This window comes from Eretmochelys imbricata, chromosome 3, assembly GCF_965152235.1.
Source record: "Eretmochelys imbricata isolate rEreImb1 chromosome 3, rEreImb1.hap1, whole genome shotgun sequence".
Classification (NCBI taxonomy): Eukaryota; Metazoa; Chordata; order Testudines; family Cheloniidae; genus Eretmochelys; species Eretmochelys imbricata.
Window position 1 is genome coordinate 34,658,314 of NC_135574.1, and position 17,357 is coordinate 34,675,670.

A 17,357-nucleotide genomic window follows, 5' to 3' on the forward strand; every position below is an offset into this window, starting at 1 on the left:
TCCATGGGCATTCCATCTACCATCTCACAGCTCACAAGGAGAGAATGATGTGCTAACATAGTTAACACATTAGAGAGTCACTAAGTTGCACTAGCTGCCAGTTAGAGGATAGAAGAGCCCTTGTTTTTCACTGCTTTCGTCTGCTAGCTTCATTTTATGTCAAACAGACATTATAACACAACGTGGAATTAGTGAATGTTTTTCGAAGTTGAGAATAGCAGCTTCCTGTGTTGTCTCCTAACCTGTTCTCTTTTGTAATGATTCAAGTTCATATAAAACAAAATACAAAGGCAATTAAATGACGCTACAAATCACCGCTACAGGTCAAAAAAAGCAAGATACGAAGAGAATAATGTGTAGTGGCTAAAATTGATGCTTTCACATGAACTAATGTTTTCTAACTTGGGTGCCTAACATGAAACTCCTATATCCATAATTAGGACTTTAGATAAATGGTGTGGTTGTCAGAGATGCTCCTAATAACTTCAGTGATAGTAGTGTGCACTCAGTACTTCAGAAAACTGGTTCAATTATTATGGACTTGGACTAAGCATCCAAGTTTGAAAAATTTAACCACAATGTCCAGTCTGCTACAAGAAAGTATTTTTCTGAATCTGTAGACAACAAAATTTCCTGTGGTAACTGGCTATGCAAAACCAAATCCACAAACTTGTTCTCATACAGCATGACTCACGGGATTAGCCAATTTCATATTTTACCTAAAAATAAAGTAATATTTTTCTGCAGTAGTTATACAAATATAACAAATATACAAATATAGCAGTGCCACTCTTCTCAGTATATAAGACATTCTCTGTATTCAGATGCTTATGTTGCTGATAACATCCCAGATGGACGTGTGTTGCTTAGATGAGGCCAATTAGGTCTAGGGATCTGAATATGAATATGAACTGCTCATTTGTGTCAGCACAGATCTAATCAATCTGCCAACTAATGGATGCCATTAACATTTGTTCTTTGTTAAAATGACTTTGCTCATATAATAATAGCGAGTTTGGGGTCATCATGGGATTTATTAATACTATGATTATTTTCAAATGATTTCATAGAATTTTATTTGTAAATAGAAAAACTATCAACAATGAAAAATGAAAATGCTAAAAAACGCATTGAAAAGGCATTTTCACTTCTTTAGTCATGTATATCATTCCTAGAGAGTGCTTTATTCCAGACCTGTGCAGATACTCTACAGGGCACCACCACAAGGAGGCATTGTTACTCAGGGGAGACCTTGGAGCAGTGGTTCTAAACCTATGTGCTGCAGCTCTGTGCTGACTGGGCTGCCAGCGGTCTGCGGGCCACAAGTTGAGAACCACTGCCCTGGAGTCACAATTCTTCCGCTGCTTCTTCTCACTCTCAGAGGTTAGTAATTTACCGTTGACTTGTACCACCAGTAAGATCCAGATTTAGGAAACCATCTCTATTCAGAATAGCACTTGAGCACATCGGCGTGTTTAAAAGTTTTCCTGATTGGAAACCCTCACAACTGTGTCTCCATTCCATCTCCATCCCCTCCACACCTGCCTGGCTTAACTACTTTGTTCATTCCCCACCCATTGCAAGGAGGGAGTAAGCAAGTGAGTAGTCCCCACTTACTCCTATGTGCAAGGGTACAAGGTCTGGGCAGACAGCATAGGAATATAAAGGGGTTTGTACTTCCTTGGTTGAGTATGTCATTTGAGACTATAAAAGGGCAAGGAAGGATGATTAGGGTGCTATCCTGGGACTTAGGAGACGTGGGTTCAATTCCTTGCTCTTCCACAGTCTTCCTCCACCATCTTGGGCAAGCCTCTCAGTTCACCATCTATGAAATATGAATAATAGTACTTCCATAAGATCGTTTCTTAATATTGCTGGCATTTTGTCTATTAAGATGTTAGAGTACCTAGAGCCTTGGATAGGCATTTATTTAATATTTTAATATCCCACTTAAAATAGATAGTGGGAATCTAGCCATATATATTTTATAAAATGTATTTGTCTCTTCTGAGTTTGACCTCAATAGAAAAAGGGGCAGGACAGCTGAGGAATCAGCACAAAAACCAGGAAGCAATGCTGGAGGTACATATTCATAACAATTACAAAGACTAATGGGGACATTTTTCAGGGAGCTCTATCTAGCTACCCTACGAACATGATATGGGAACAATAACAATAAACCTCTTCATTGTGGCCATACGAAATTGTCAAAACTATTTGACTTTGGGAAATAAAATGCTTTAAAATCCTGATTATGAGCCATGCCTATAAAAATTAGTCATCAAGTTTGAGCATTTCACATAAAACATCAATAAATGTGGTATTCTTAAGCCAAAATGAAGCTGATCAACCATTTATAAAGAACACCCAGTTTATTTAATAGGGTGGTGTTAATGCATTACTGTTAACATAACGTATCCATACTGCTCAATTTAGTGAGATGATCACCACCAGGTAGACACTCAATCTCTGTTATTATTAACAAGACAATATCTACAAAGAAAATAGACCAATTTAGGATTTCCTTTCCCCCAAAAAATATTTGGTGGGATTGTTAATCCTTAAGGAGGCCTCTAAGAGTCAGGTGGAAAACTTCTGGGAACTGGCTGCTTTTTAGGGACTGGGGAACAGAATGGAGGAGCTAGTACAGATCAGAAAGAGTGGGGTTCTACAATGGTCATTTCATTACCTCTCTCTCCTCTAAGTGTATGTCTAATTATATAATCTTATATAATTTTAGTTTTGAAGCCAATGTTAGGATTCTGAATAATAGGATATTAAGATGCACTTTACTGAAAATATTTTAACAGAAAGAGTGGATTTAAATAGCAACTTTAATTTAGATATTCAGTAGCAACTGAATAATGTGACTATCCAAAATAAATTAAGAGCTGTACATTACATAATGTAGCCAGTGAACAGCCCCAGATTTCCCTTACAGAGCTAAACTTAGGCTCAGACTGGCAATTCCTTTTGCTGAGAGGAATATTTTCAACCTCAGTGTAATTCCCTGGGCAGGAATTGTGCCAACTTCTCCAATGGTTATACATATAAAAACGAATCCTAGAAGGACTTTAGGAAGATGCTAACACACCCCAACAGAGTATAACTTCTCTTTGTACAGTTGATCTTCTCACTATTCTTACCCAGATACTCACATTTAATTTAGTTACCTGTTACCTTAACTTGTACTTCACGTCCTCTGCCCCTGAACTAGTTAGATTGCTATAAGAGATAGGCCTTTCCTAAAGCCCCAGATCCAAACATCTCTCTGGGATTGAAGTACATGGGTGTGCTAGAAATCTGAATTCAAGCTAAGTCACTAAAAATCCCCCAAACTCCATTTTATGGAAACTATCATTTGTAACCTGGTGGGAAAACAGAATCGCCATCAAGCAAGAGTTTAAAGAGAGGGCCACTCAGGAGAGACTAACCCTGACAGTTTCAATAATAGCCACAATTGTTATTCAGTGGTAAAATTCCTCCCAGACCATCAGAACCCAAAAGCCATATTATCACAACTCAAGAAGCCTGATGTGAATATTTAATCTTTCTAAAATTGGTTGATTATGCAGATAGTGTGTATCTGAGAGCTCTCCCCCCATCCCCGGATCTTATAAAAATAATTTCTACATCCAGCATTTAACAACCAAAATGCAGGCAGTCTATTCTCTCTCCACTACTTATTTGCAACTTTACATGGTTTGTCCTGACATGCCACTGAAGTAAATGGACATTCAATACAATCTGTCAGGAGTGAAGGGGTTGATCATTAGAATATGAGGTGTTCCTCTAAGCCATCTACTGGTGTATGGTTAATGGCTTCAATGATATGGAGAATTGCTTATAGGATTTCTTTTTCATGCCTGGTATATTAGCATTTCACATTTTAATGAATTCCATAAATAAAAGATGATGAAATACCAGGGTTTTACAAACTGTGTGCAATTAGATTCATCCTGAATTCTGGCTACATATACAACACTGTAGCCAACATTTTTTACCCTGTCTTCTGTGCTGATGTTCTTTGGAATTACTAAGTAAACAGCAATAGATCACTTTCATTACCAAAAATAAAATATCAAGCTAACATCATTCTGGTTTTCATATTTTCACCTCAGCTCCATCAGTCACATAGAGCAATTGATCTGTTCTGTATAATGGAGACCTGTCTTTATGTGTGAAGCTGTTTGTTTTTCTGTCTGAGGCCTTTGACATAGCTCACTGTAATGCTTAATACAGTATCTAAAGGGGGAACATTAGGCTCACAGCCAGTCCCTTACTATTCTTTTCCCCCCAAAGCATTTGGTAAGTGGAGTTCAGAGAGGTTACTATAGATGAGAGGAACTCCTGACTGAGAAGAATGTGCAGTAGAGGGGTCCAGTTTAAGCGTATTTTGTAAAAGCATGTTCATTATTTAGAAAGTGACTAGTGTCTTTTTTGTTTGTTTGTTTCCTGCAGGGTGTGTGTGTGTGTGGTGGGGGGAACACCACATTGGTGGTTCAGATTTTAGCCCCTAGCAAACAGCAGCTTGATAAGCTTCTAAAATTGTCATGCATTGACAAGCCCAGAAGAGAGATTGGAATAAATAATTTAGAGGCTCGGGTTGCTAATGGGGGAGAGGGGGAAGGTTTCATCCACAGAAGTCTATAACAAGAACAGCACTTCTTGATTATTTTAGGAGAAAATCTACTACTCTGACCTCATACTACCTGAGCAGCATGAAAAACACAGGAGTCTTGGAATCATGTAACCTTAGGAGGCTGCTGTTGGTGACAAGGGAATCTAATTCCATTGAAAAACAACCACCCACCCCACCTCACAAGGCATTCCGTGTTATTAATAATCATAAGGATAGCGCACAAAGCTCTGGCAGTTTCCTTTTACCCTCAGGGGGTGGCAGTGGAGCAGACCATTGCTCTAGTGATCAAAAGCAAAATAAAAAAAAAATTACCTCTATATCCCCAATAAAACAAAGATCTCCCCAGAGCAGAGGAGATATTGTATCTGCTGACCAAGCCTAGTGAGTAAGTCTCAAACAAACACATTAGAGCTTAATTTGTCATCCTTGGTGGTGTTCCACTTGTGCTTGCCTGGGCGCTGCACCCCTAAGCTCCCTAGGGAGGCTTTCTGCTGACAGTGCAGTAGATATCAATGGAGCAGAACAGCAAGTTCCTGCCTAGAAGAAAGATCAGGGAAGACAGGTCAAAATTCTTGTTTTTTGTTTCCTTCCTTGAATGCTGTTTTTTCCACAGAGTTGGGGGCAGAGTAGGGAGGGGATCGGAAAAGGTGGAAAAAACAATCATTGGTATGTGCTGTGGTCTCAGGAATTTGCTTTTTAAACATCATTGAGTGTTCAAATGATCTAAATACCGTGACTGGAGCCAAGAGAGGCTCAAAATAGCCTGATGAAAGGGGGCTGTAGTAGTGATTAGTTGCAGTCTGAGACAGACTTTCTAATGTGTGTGTAAAGCTGAAGCAGACTTAATAGCATTTTGGTCCAGTGGCATTATGGATAATGATGGTTCAAATGATTCAGTGTGTTTGTATTTTTTTTTCTATTTCAGTTGGTTTTGATCATGTTTGATTTTCTTCCATTCACCCTACTCTCACCTGTTCAAATCCTACATTTACAAAGCTGTCACAAATATAGCATTTAAATTCATTGCATAATGCACACAAATCAATTTTCTTGTCCAGCAGCTATAAGGCAAGAGACCTGATTTTTTGTGCACTGATTTCAAATGGTGTGTTTGTGACAGCTTTGCAAATGTAAGAGATGAATAGGTAGATGTGGGAAACTGAGGAGTAATTAAAGAGGTAGAGGGCACAGAGGGAGCTAGTAGTACAGCAGGTGGAGAGATAACACGTAAAGTTCATTCACAGACAGTTGGGAGGACAAGACATCTGGGATGTGTGGGCAGATAAATAAGTGTGTATAGATGCAGGACTGTGGGGCCGAATCATTAGGAATCTGTTGACCACTCCACATCATAGATTCTAAGGCCAGAAGGGCCCATTGTGATGATCTAGTCTGACCTCCTGCATAGCACAGGCCGCAGAATTTTCCCAAAATAAGTCATGGTCAACCTCATGACATGGTTATCTTGATACTGTTTTCTGAGTTCTCCATCTTAGCGTTTACCTTGCCTCTTTTACCATCATCCATTCTCTGCCTTTTTAGTCCCATATGAATTACTCCTGTGATTTTTCAGTCCCCCATCCTTTTCTGACTTCTCTACTGCTCTGAAACACAACCCTGACTCCAGAGCTGCTGCTACTCAGTGCTCTTCTCTCATAATCATTTTTGATCACTTGGATCTCCACATTCACCATTCTGTCATCTTTCCAATCCCCAGTTTTTGCCTCTCCTCACTGCCCTTGTTTCTGCTCCTATTCTTGTTCTGCTGAGTACTTTGAGAAAGTTTCATTAATCCAGTACCATCATTCATTATAAAAGTAATCTTTCTCCATTCAGCTCTGCTGTGTTCTGAGCAAATAATCCTACTTCTCTTCTCCTCCCTCATGCTCCTAATCCTCAACAGCTCTTTACCACCTTTGCCCCTGTATAAACTTGTTTCCTCTTCTGTTCCATTCTCTCTCTACCTAGGATCCTGGTAACTTTTTAAAGGTAAAATCTGTGTCCTACTCCCTGTGTCCTACTGTCTCCAAGCTCCAGCCATTGTCAAATGTCTCAGGTCAATCCCATCTCCTCGTGTCTCAGCTCAAACTTTCTTGGTCCTTTCCTCATTTTATTCCTGTTGCATTATCAGTCATTTTCAATTTTCCCACACAGTCTCTTAACTTCACCCCTCCAACTCCCTTCTCAATTCCCTTGCGTTCAGGTTCCAACCTGTCCATTACACTGAAATTACCCTTAAAGAGTCACTACTGATCTTTGCCTTTCCAAGTCTAAAGGGCTCTTCTCCTTACTTGCATAATGACAGGTTTCAGAGTAGCAGCCGTGTTAGTCTGTATCCGCAAAAAGAAAAGGAGTACTTGTGGCGCCTTAGAGACTAACAAATTTGTTTGTCTTTAAGGTGCCACAATACTCCTTTTCTTTCTCCTTACTTATTATCCTAAATCTCTCTGCTGGTTTGGACATCATTAGCCACCCCTCTCTCCTTGAGAGCTTCTCTTTGTGGGCTTCTACTATTCACTCCTTTCCAGGTTCTTCTGCTACCTTACCGTTTGCTCCTTCAGTGTCACCTTTATTAAATCCTCTTTCTCCTCCTCCTCCCTCTCTCTGTTGGTGTTCCTAAGGGTTCTATCCTGGGCCTACTTTTTTTTCCTTTACACTTCCCCAAGTGACCTCATCTATGATCTCTCTTATCACATCTATGCTGACAACTCTCAAATTTTGCTCTCCATCCACAAATTCCCCAATAAATTCAGGCTCATACGTCTTTCTTCTTCCCTGGTATTTTCTCACAGATGTCTTACATCTTTCTTAAATTAAATTTAACATGACAAAAATTGAACAGCTCATCTTTCCTCCTCATCCATCTTCTCTCCATGTTCTCTATCTATACTCCCCATCAGTTAAGCTCAGAGCTTTGAGGTTGTCTGTAATAATAATACCTAGCTCTCATGTAGCACTTTTCATCAGTGATTTCAAAGCACTTTAAAAAGGATGTCAGTATAATTATTGTGATTCCTCCCTTTCTTTCTGTCTCCATATCAACGGTTCTCACCAAATCATATTATTCTTCCTCTCTCTGTATCAGCTCTAAAATATGCCCCTGGTTAACACCGTTTTTCTTTCTCTTGAACTATTTTAACCTCTCCCTCTCCATCCACTTTGACTGTTACCTCTCAAACTCTTCAATTCATCCACCATTCAGCAACTAAAATACTCCTCCTCCCCAAAGTCTCTTTACTCATTTTGTTTCTTGCTATAGGAAGTTCGGGCTCTTCAACCTAACTTCTATTGCTCTGCACAGATCTGCTCTTAAATAAAGGCACATCTCCTGTGTTTGAACCCTCACCTCATCTTTACCCAAGTCTAATGTTATCTATCTCAGATACTTAGCTAGTCCCTATTATGTCATATCCAAAACTCCACACAATTTGTAATATCTTTAGAACAGGGAAGTCTAACAGACAGGAAACTGAGGAACTGAACGAGTAAGTGACTTGCCTAAGGTCACTTAGAAAAAGCAGAGGATGGAATTAAACCAAGATCTTCCGAGTCTAAGACTAGTTCATTAATCACTAGACCATCCTTCCCCTCATGTTCTGTGTTTGTCTAATTTAGACTGTAAACTTTACTTTCCACTCTAAATATATGTATTAACTATATAACTGTAGAATAATAACAATCCTTTGTCCACTTGTCTCCTGAGTTTTCTTTTAGACTCTGTTTCCTTGTGTGAAAAATGTCTCAAGTGTGCTAAGTACTAAAAAGTGTTTATTCCCTTTAAGTGGTTTCATTTGGATTGGCATGTAAACATTGGAGGCTCACTTAACTCTGTGTAAAGAAGATACCATCAAATCTCTTTGACCACTGGAATGTGACTTTATGCCAATTTAAATTATCTAAATCACATTTAAAGCTGTAGCCAGATTGCTATAAGAACTTTATAGTTATTTAAGATACTGGATTCAGTGTCTACTTATTATAGATATTGATCTTAACCTGTCATTACCAGTGCATTTATAAATAATCACCAAGAAATCAGAAATCACTGCATATCCGTTAGTGCTACCTGTCTTTTATTGTGCATGTGAATCCAATAAAATAGCTGCATTTTCATTACAAAATTAGTAGAGTCTCTGAACCATTTTTAAAGAGAAAGTACAGTATAAGAGATGTAGAGTATTCACCAGTATGTGTGATCTGGTGTTGCACTATAATATGCATATGTTGCTATTGCTCAAATGCAGATAAACCACTGTTTAGTAAATATGTAGTAAGAACTAGCGGATAGAAGTGGAATCTTTAATATTAATTCTGGTGGATTTCTTCATCAAGTAACCAAATTCAATTTTCAGCCTACGTTTTCAAGATAATTTCTTTTATTCAAGACCTAGTTCAATCGATAATTTAAATTTCCTGCTAATCTTACAAAGATAGTGATCTAGCCTCTCAATCGGCATTTAGATGCAGCTTATGTATATAACTGGTTTGCTGTTTTTAAAAAAAAATAATCCATTTGGATATGTGTAGCTTGTAAACAGGATATTTGGGGTTGGTTATTTTTCTGTAATAATTCGAGAGTGTGGCTTGTGGTTTCCCTCTTCCTTTGATTTCTTTGAGAGCAACAAAAAGCAGAATTTGGAAGATTTATTTAGTGTTTAACTAGATTATTTAAATAAGAGATAAGCAGTAGCTGTTACCGCCTCTGGACAATAATTCCCCTGGGGGTCAGGGTCTCCTCCCAATGTACACGCCTATGACTTCCATTAATGTTAATGGAGCTGAACACAGACATGCCCGTTCTTAAGAGGTGAATAGATCTTTAAATGTTAAAATAGTCCCAATTTATTTTACAAGCATTCTAATGCTTACATGACAAAATGCAGACATTGGAGTTCAGGCATACTAATGCTAGTAACACAGAGTTACTAGTGTTCATATGGGGAAAGCACCTACCAAAGTAAATAGATGTTAGGGGCCAGATTGTGGCTGTTAAGCCATGCATTGCAGGAAGGTGCAGGGGGAGCCCCTGAAAGAATTCTGACTACTCAGACAGAGTTATTCCTGATCTGCTCTAAGAAGTGCCTGCTACACTAACAATTCTTCTACCTTTTCGACAGATACAGTGTGAACTTCCCTCTTTTGGCCAGTGCAGAGGGAGTAGCCCTTTTCTGTTTTTTTTAAGTAGCTAGTGGCAGAAATGGCAATAACAGTGTACTCCCCCAGTAGGATTAGGTCTAGTCCCTGAAGTAAAGTCAGAATTGTATTAATAAACTACAGACTCCAGCCCTGAAATAGGCAATTCAGGAGAAGAGCTGGGCAAATCATTGATGTTGCCGTTCAGCCAGCAAATATTAAAAAAAAAAATCAGAAAAAATATTCAGTTCAGTTCCAAAAATATTTGGAATTTGCCAGTAAATTGGAAAAAGCCTGTTTTGGGCCAGCAAACCACGTGTGTGTTTGTGCGACCTATTACATTGTTAGAAACCAGGCCCTGGGCAGTCTGGCCTAGTAGTTAGAGCAAGAGTTCAGCCTATTTGTTAGAGCTGGGTCCAGGAACAAGCCAAGGATCAGTACCAGAGAGACAGGAGCCAAAGGGGAACAGGAGCTGGAGCAGGCACCGGAGCAAGGGCAAGGGCAGCTGCACAGGCCACGATACGCATGGAGCAGCCAGAGAGCAGCTGCTGCTTTTTTGAATCTGTGGCATAGCTGACTCGCTTCCTGAGTCTCCCTCTGCCATGCACTGGACTTTGTGTCTTTTTCATGACTATGAGTCTCACACCTTTCCTGGTGTTCTTAAAGAATTGCAGAAGAGTTTAAAAAGAATTGCCCCCCTCCCCTTATATTTTTGATAGATGTTACAAGGATTTTTTTTTAAATGGATTTTAAGGCCTCTGAGTTTTAGCCAGAGTTGCTACTGGGCTTAAAAGCCAGCCAGCTGCCCTTCCTGACCAGTCAGGGGGTGCAGTCAATTGGGTAGCCTGCTGCGCATGTTTCGCTACCAGGAGACTGACTGCTGGAGGCCACAATCCCTGACGCAGAACCTTTAGCCCTCTGTTTAGGAAACTTGCTTGGGAGATAGGAGACTTACATTTGAATCCCCACCTAGAGCAGGGACTTGAATTCCTATTTCCTGCCACCTCAAGGAGTGCCCCAACCACCAGGCTATAGGCTAATCTGGTTTGAGTTGTTCTCAATCCCTCCTGTTGAAGCTGTTCTATTGTTTAACTATTTAAATATTCATTGAGCCAAAGAGAGCACAAATGACTTTATAGCCAGGTGATTAAGGCAATCGCCTGGGAGGTAGATGTGGATTTAAATCTCTCCTCTAGATTGAACAGCTGAAACTAATCTGGTCAATTTTGCATATAGTTTTGAGTCAACCAGAACTGTGTTTTTCAGTGAATAAATTATTTGTCCAAAAATGTCATCCAGCTCTACTCAGGAACCTCAGCTCTTCCCTTCATTCCCTTTCCCCAGCTGAGTAGAACAATTACCATCTAGACTCCTGAATAGGAATCAACCCTTCCAATGTGCCTTTCAGACCTGACTGATTCTGGACACCAAGCAAAAGATGTTTTAGGATTATATTGGCTGATTGCCTTGACGGTGCCATGACGACCCTTCTTCAAAAGTCTGAGGCACTGGCATAACATGCTTAATTCCAAGTCCTTTTGGCAATTATTGTCCAGTAAATCTAATTCAATCAGTAGTAACATAATGGAAGAATATTAAGAAAAAACATTATAATAATTTATAGACTTAGGGAACTATAGTAATAAGAAGCAAGTCTTACAAAAGCAGGAAGGATGGTCCAATGATTAGGTTCCTAACCTAGGATTTAGAAGACTCAGATTCAAATCTCTTCTCCACCACAGACTTTTTGTGTGACCTTGGGCAAGTCACTTAGCCACTTAGTGCCTCTTTTCCCCATATGTAAAATGAGGCATTGTGAAGATAATTGCATTAATGATAATGAAGCAATTTGCGATCTACACATGAACATTTTTATACAAGTGGTAGGTATTATTATAAAGGAAAATATTACCATAGAACTTGGTGGATTTTTTTGGATCAAATTACAAAGTTAGGAGGATTTTTCAAAGTTACTGAAGGATTTCCATTGGCTTTCAATTGGATTTATACTCCTAAATTCCTAAGGTGCTTTTGAAAATGTCTCTCTTGGTGAATCGTGGGATGAATGGATTATACATTGAATTCTAGTAACATATTTCATACAGTGCCTCATGACATCTTTCTTTCCAGTGAATCCATATGAATTAGATATTAGGACATCCAGGTGGACTGAAAATTTTCTGAAGGATCTCAAAGGGGTAATGTTATTTGGCAACATAGTGAACTGATGGGAACTGACTGGTAGGGTACAGCAGGGTTCTGTGTTAGGCCCAGTCTCACTTAATATCTTTATTAATAATCTGGAAGAGGGAATAACTCTATGTTAATGAAATTTGAAGATGATACTAAACTGGGAGATAGGGCCAATGTAAACCAACTGAGCTGAAAAGCCATTTGTTATCTTGTACTAGCTGGTAAGAAAATACAAGAAATACTGAATTTGTATGAAAAATAGAAATAATATCCCATTGTGGTATGGGGGAAGCAGTAGACATGACATATCTGGACTTTAGTAATACTTTTGAGACAGTTCTGCATGACATTCTCATAAGCAAACTAGGGAAATCTGGTCTAGATGAAATTAGTATAAGGTGGGTGTGCAACTGGTTAGAAGACTACTCAAAAAGTAATTATCAGTGGTTTGCTCGGTGGATATATTTAGTGGGGACCTGCAATTAGTAAATCTTTTCATTAATGGCTGGAATGATGGTGTGGAGAGTATGCTTATAAAATTTGTGAATGATACAAAGCTGGGAGTGGCTGAAGGAATTTGAAGAACAGGATTAGAATTTAAAAATGTTTCATAAATTGGAGAACTGGTCTTAAATCAACAAGATAAAATTCAATAAAGACAAGAGAAAAAGTGCTACACTTAGAAAGAAAAAAATTAAATGAACATGAATACAAAATGGGGAATAATTTACTAGGCAGCAGTACTGCAGAAAAGGATCTGGGGGTTAGAGTGGATCACAATTTGAATAAGAGTCAAGAGCGTGATGCTGTTGTGAAAAAGGCAAATGTCGTTCTGGGTTGTATTAAGAGGAGTGTCATGTGTCTGACCTGGGAGGTAATTGTCCCACTCCACTTGGTACACTTGGTAGTGATATGGAGTATTGTGTCCAGTTTTGGCCACTACACTTTAAAAAAGGTGTGAAAAAATTGGACAATCCAGAGGAGAGCAGCAAAATGATAAGAGGTTTAGAAAACAAGACTTATGAGGAAAGGTCTAGAGAAGAGAAGGCTGATGGGGACCAGATAACAGCCTCCAAATAGGTAAAGCTTTGTTATAAAGGGGAAGATGATCAATTGTTCTCCAAGTTCACTGATGGCGGTAGAAGAAATAATCAGTTTTGTTTGCAGCAAGGGAGATTCAGGTTGAATATTAGAAACTTTTTCTAACTATAAGGCTAGTTAAGTACTGGAACAGGTTGCTTAGGGAATTTGTGGAATCCCCATCACCGGAGGTTTTTAAGAACAGGTTAGAAAACTATCTGTCAAGGATGGTCTAGGTATACTTAACCCTGTTTAGTGAGGAAGGTTGGACTAGAAGACCTCTTGTAGTCCCTTGCAGCCCTAAATGTCTGTGACTCTGCAATTGTGGCACATCATGGAACTTCCAGCTAACTTGCACATGCTCAAAAGAATCAGTTAAACCAAAGCTTCCAGTACTAAAATGAAAAGCCCCTAAACTATAAGGAATTTGGAGGGGCACAAAAACATCCATAATTCCATCACCACCATCACCATTACTACCTTCCAGCCTGGCCTGAGGGACTGATGAGGAAGTTTGTGTTCAACAGCCTGAGAAAATTGGTTTTCAAAAAACTCCATCCTAGGACCCCCGACCCTATACAATGATTTGTACAGATATAAAGTTTTGCAGAAGACAGGAAAAGTTTCCTATCAAAGATAAAAGATTACATTGTCATCTGCCCCAAACTTAGCAATGAAGGTTGCTTTAACATGCACATAAGGACAGAAGATTTAATGTTAATGCTGTGCAAGAAATTTCTGTGTACTAAGCTGAGGATCTGCCGGGCCATTCATACTGAAAGAAACTCTCATGCATTTTATCAGAAAACCTATCTGAAGAGAACGTTGAGATTGAGGGTTGCTTGGTTAGCAATCTAGGGTTGAACACACAACCTTAGCTCTCCTACTGTGTGCTTATGCATTATTATAAACAGTACTTGAAGTTGGGTAGCTTTTATCTGATAAGATACTTATCTCTTGTTTTAGTCCAGGTACAGAGATTTGTGTGGGTAACGCCGTCCCCATAGAGTTTTCAGTTGTTCCAAGCCCCGGTATGGCATGTGGGCATGAAGTTTAAAGCTCAGACAGTTTTCCAAGTAAAGCAGCCCAATGAATAGTGCAAGAAGCTCCTGAGGATATTTTGCTTGGCTTCCACAGACTGTTGATTCTAAAACCTGATGCCTTTGATGATAAGCACAATGGGCTGCAATTTGTTCTTGGCTATACTGGTATAAATCTGGAGAATCACCACTGGCACCTGCCTCAGTATCTCTCTCTAGTTTTTGGATTGTAACTGAGCTTTTAATATGGAGCAACTGACTCAAATCTGAACAAGATATTCACAAATAACTGGTAGGTGCATTAGAACATACATGTAGAAACTTAAAGTGTAGAAAAATGCCAATTCAATTAAAATAGATCTTATGTTAATTGAAAGGCTAATGCTTTATGTTGCAGAAAATATGTCTAACAGTATGTCCTAAGCATGCTGCTGAAGAGCAGGCATGCCCATACAGGTTCTGTAGCATGCTGACTACTTGGAATGTGGGGCTGCCCCTGGATCTTTCTTGAGTAGATACAGCTTTCTCTGTCCCTTACATACACTCAGTTGACCAGGTCTTAAAATACTGCCAGCAACAGTTACTCCAACATAATGCTATATGGGGGAGGGGGAGGCTACAGGATCTGCAAAGTCCCTGTTTTCTTTTCCCTCCCCATCCTGCCTCCAAAGACCATTGAATGTGGTTAGTTTAGGAATACCCCTGAGAGTTCGGTTCTGCAGCATGCAGGGAGTGGTTTCTAGTTGTTGTATAGGCTTTTGGCAGTTTCATCCGTTCTCAGTGGAACTGCAGCTAGTTCATGTGTACTGGGGACCCTCTGCACTTGTGGAGGTCAGGGGAAGGATTTGTGCCTTGTAACATATTGCAAACTACTTGTGTACCGTAAGATGAGTGAGCCAATCATGCTGAAAATACGGGAGTCAAAAATCTATGTTCCTAGATGAAAGGCCAGATTCCACTTTCAGTCCCACCAGAGTAACTCCATGAGCTCATTGGGATTACTCCAGAGTCACGGTTACCTAAATGGGATCAGAGTCTGTCCCTGCGACATTGTGTGTACAGCTGTGGGAAACTTCTGCTTTGCAGGAGTTCATCAATATTTGCTCTTTTATCAGGTTTCCACACAAATGTCACTTTATTCAGTTCTGACAAAATGTCTATTTTCTTTTTGTCCAGAACTTTCCAAAATAGGGATTTGTCCATGTTTTCAATGTCAAAAGCGTCTTTGCTTGAAAAATTGTCCTTTTGTGCTCATTTTCATTCAGAGGTGTTGCCAGAAAGACGTCTGCAATTTAGCTAAATTTTCTGTCAATGTGAATTTCAGATAATTTTGCCTTTTGTTAAGGCTATTTCCCCATCTTTTCTTTTACGCCAGGTCTAAAATATCTTTCCTTGTATCTGAGTAGCAAGCATAATAATTATATCTCCTGCTGCTTAACAACCAAAATGTAATGTGCTTCTCATTTCAACAGCTCTCTCTACTCAATTCACAATTTCATTAATTTTTCAGGTGAAGTTTTGCTGAAATGTGGTTAGGGGTATGAAAACACTGAAATCCATTACACTGCATTTTTCTGCTACAAGTTACAGTTGGTGCAGTCTATTTAGCATTAGTACAAAATCTCTCCACACCTTTGTGTCAAAAACTTGAGAAAGAAATCATCTGGCTGAGGACAATGGCTCAGTGCAGTTAGCTCTGGCAAGCCTTTTCAAGAAGAAACCCCCCACCCTTAATAAGAATTACATTGGGTCAAATTCTCTCCTCTGTGGGTTATTCCTGCATAGTTGCGTGGAAACACAATGAGATGCCATTTCTGATCAATAGTAATAATAATACCTAGTTCTTACACACTTTTAATTGGTAGATCACAAAGTGCTTTACAAAGATAATCAGCAGATGGAGAAACTGAGGCACAGGAAGCAACTTGCCCGAGGTCAACCAGGGCTCTGTTCAAGGAAGTAAACAATAAGTTAGCAAAAGTTGCAGATTGCCTTTTAGGTTATCAAGGATTAGACAAAACCGTGAGGGGCTAAACCAAGCTGGGTGAATGGGCAGATGAAACCAAATGTACTGCCATTGTCAAAGACAGGATACCAGACTAGATGGATGATAGGCCTGATCCAGTCTAACAAATCCTGTGCTGGATCATTAACCATGAACATTTTTTAATCAGATCATGGGGAAATATATTCCTTTCAACCAAATAAGAGCCCTCAGCCATTCTGAGCTGATTGGGGCAGTGAACTCAGTGGGGCAAAACCTGAAGTCATTATCAAGTTTTTACTCAGTTTTTACTCTAATTAAGGGAAAATTGGGGAAATACTTAGGGCTGGGCCCAATATTGTTGTATATTTAAAGACATGAAACTTCATTAAGGCCCTGTTCCAAAGCCTACTGAGGGAAATGGGAGTCTTCCTGTTGACTTCATTGGGTTTTGGATGAGGCCCAAAGAAACATAATATTACAGCAGGGTAATTTCACTATTTGGGCTGATATTTATCTAATGGTATGCACCTGTTGGAAAATCCAAGTTAATTCCCAGAAGTTTCCACTCAAGAAGCTGGCAGTTCTCAGAATGCCATTGCACAGCACCTGCAAATCAGCATTTCGAGCTCTGCGGCACAATGTCCAGAAGAGAGAGAGGCAATTCTCTAGGGCTAAGCTCAAATGTGATCCTTGGGAAAGGGTGGGTGTCCAAACATCTTACCCTCTCTCTCTTCAGGTCATCAGAGATCTTCTGTTTTTGGGGGGCCAAAGCACCTGAACTTTGGCAGAGGTTCTTCCTGAAAACATTTCTACCGATCTAATTAGAATTGTATTTTGTGTCCTAATGCTTTTGCGTGTCTGATGGGGAAGGGGTAGAGCAGTCCATTTAAAATGATGTTGGAGTGAAGTGACGTCCAAGAGAAGATACTTCAAAAGAGACCCTGGTTTAAAATAGCCCTTATGCACTAAATCTAAATCTAAAATGACGTCTGAATGGCAGATGTTGTGTGTGTTGGCAATAGGATTAAAATCTTACAAGTTTGAGGAGGTTTTCAATTTCGTTGTGGACATGGCTTCCCTTAGGCCTTCCGAAGGCCTCCCTAATGAGGTGATCCCGTCCAACCTAGAATCAGAGCTACAGAGTCTAACAGAGCTCCTGTTTCCTGAGAGAAAGGCAGTGTTGAAGCACAGATGGGGCCTGATGGAGGCTAAAAGGAAGGCATTACCTGCTGAAGTCACAGAGCAGCCACAATTATTACAGGTCTCTGGGTTCATTGTCAAT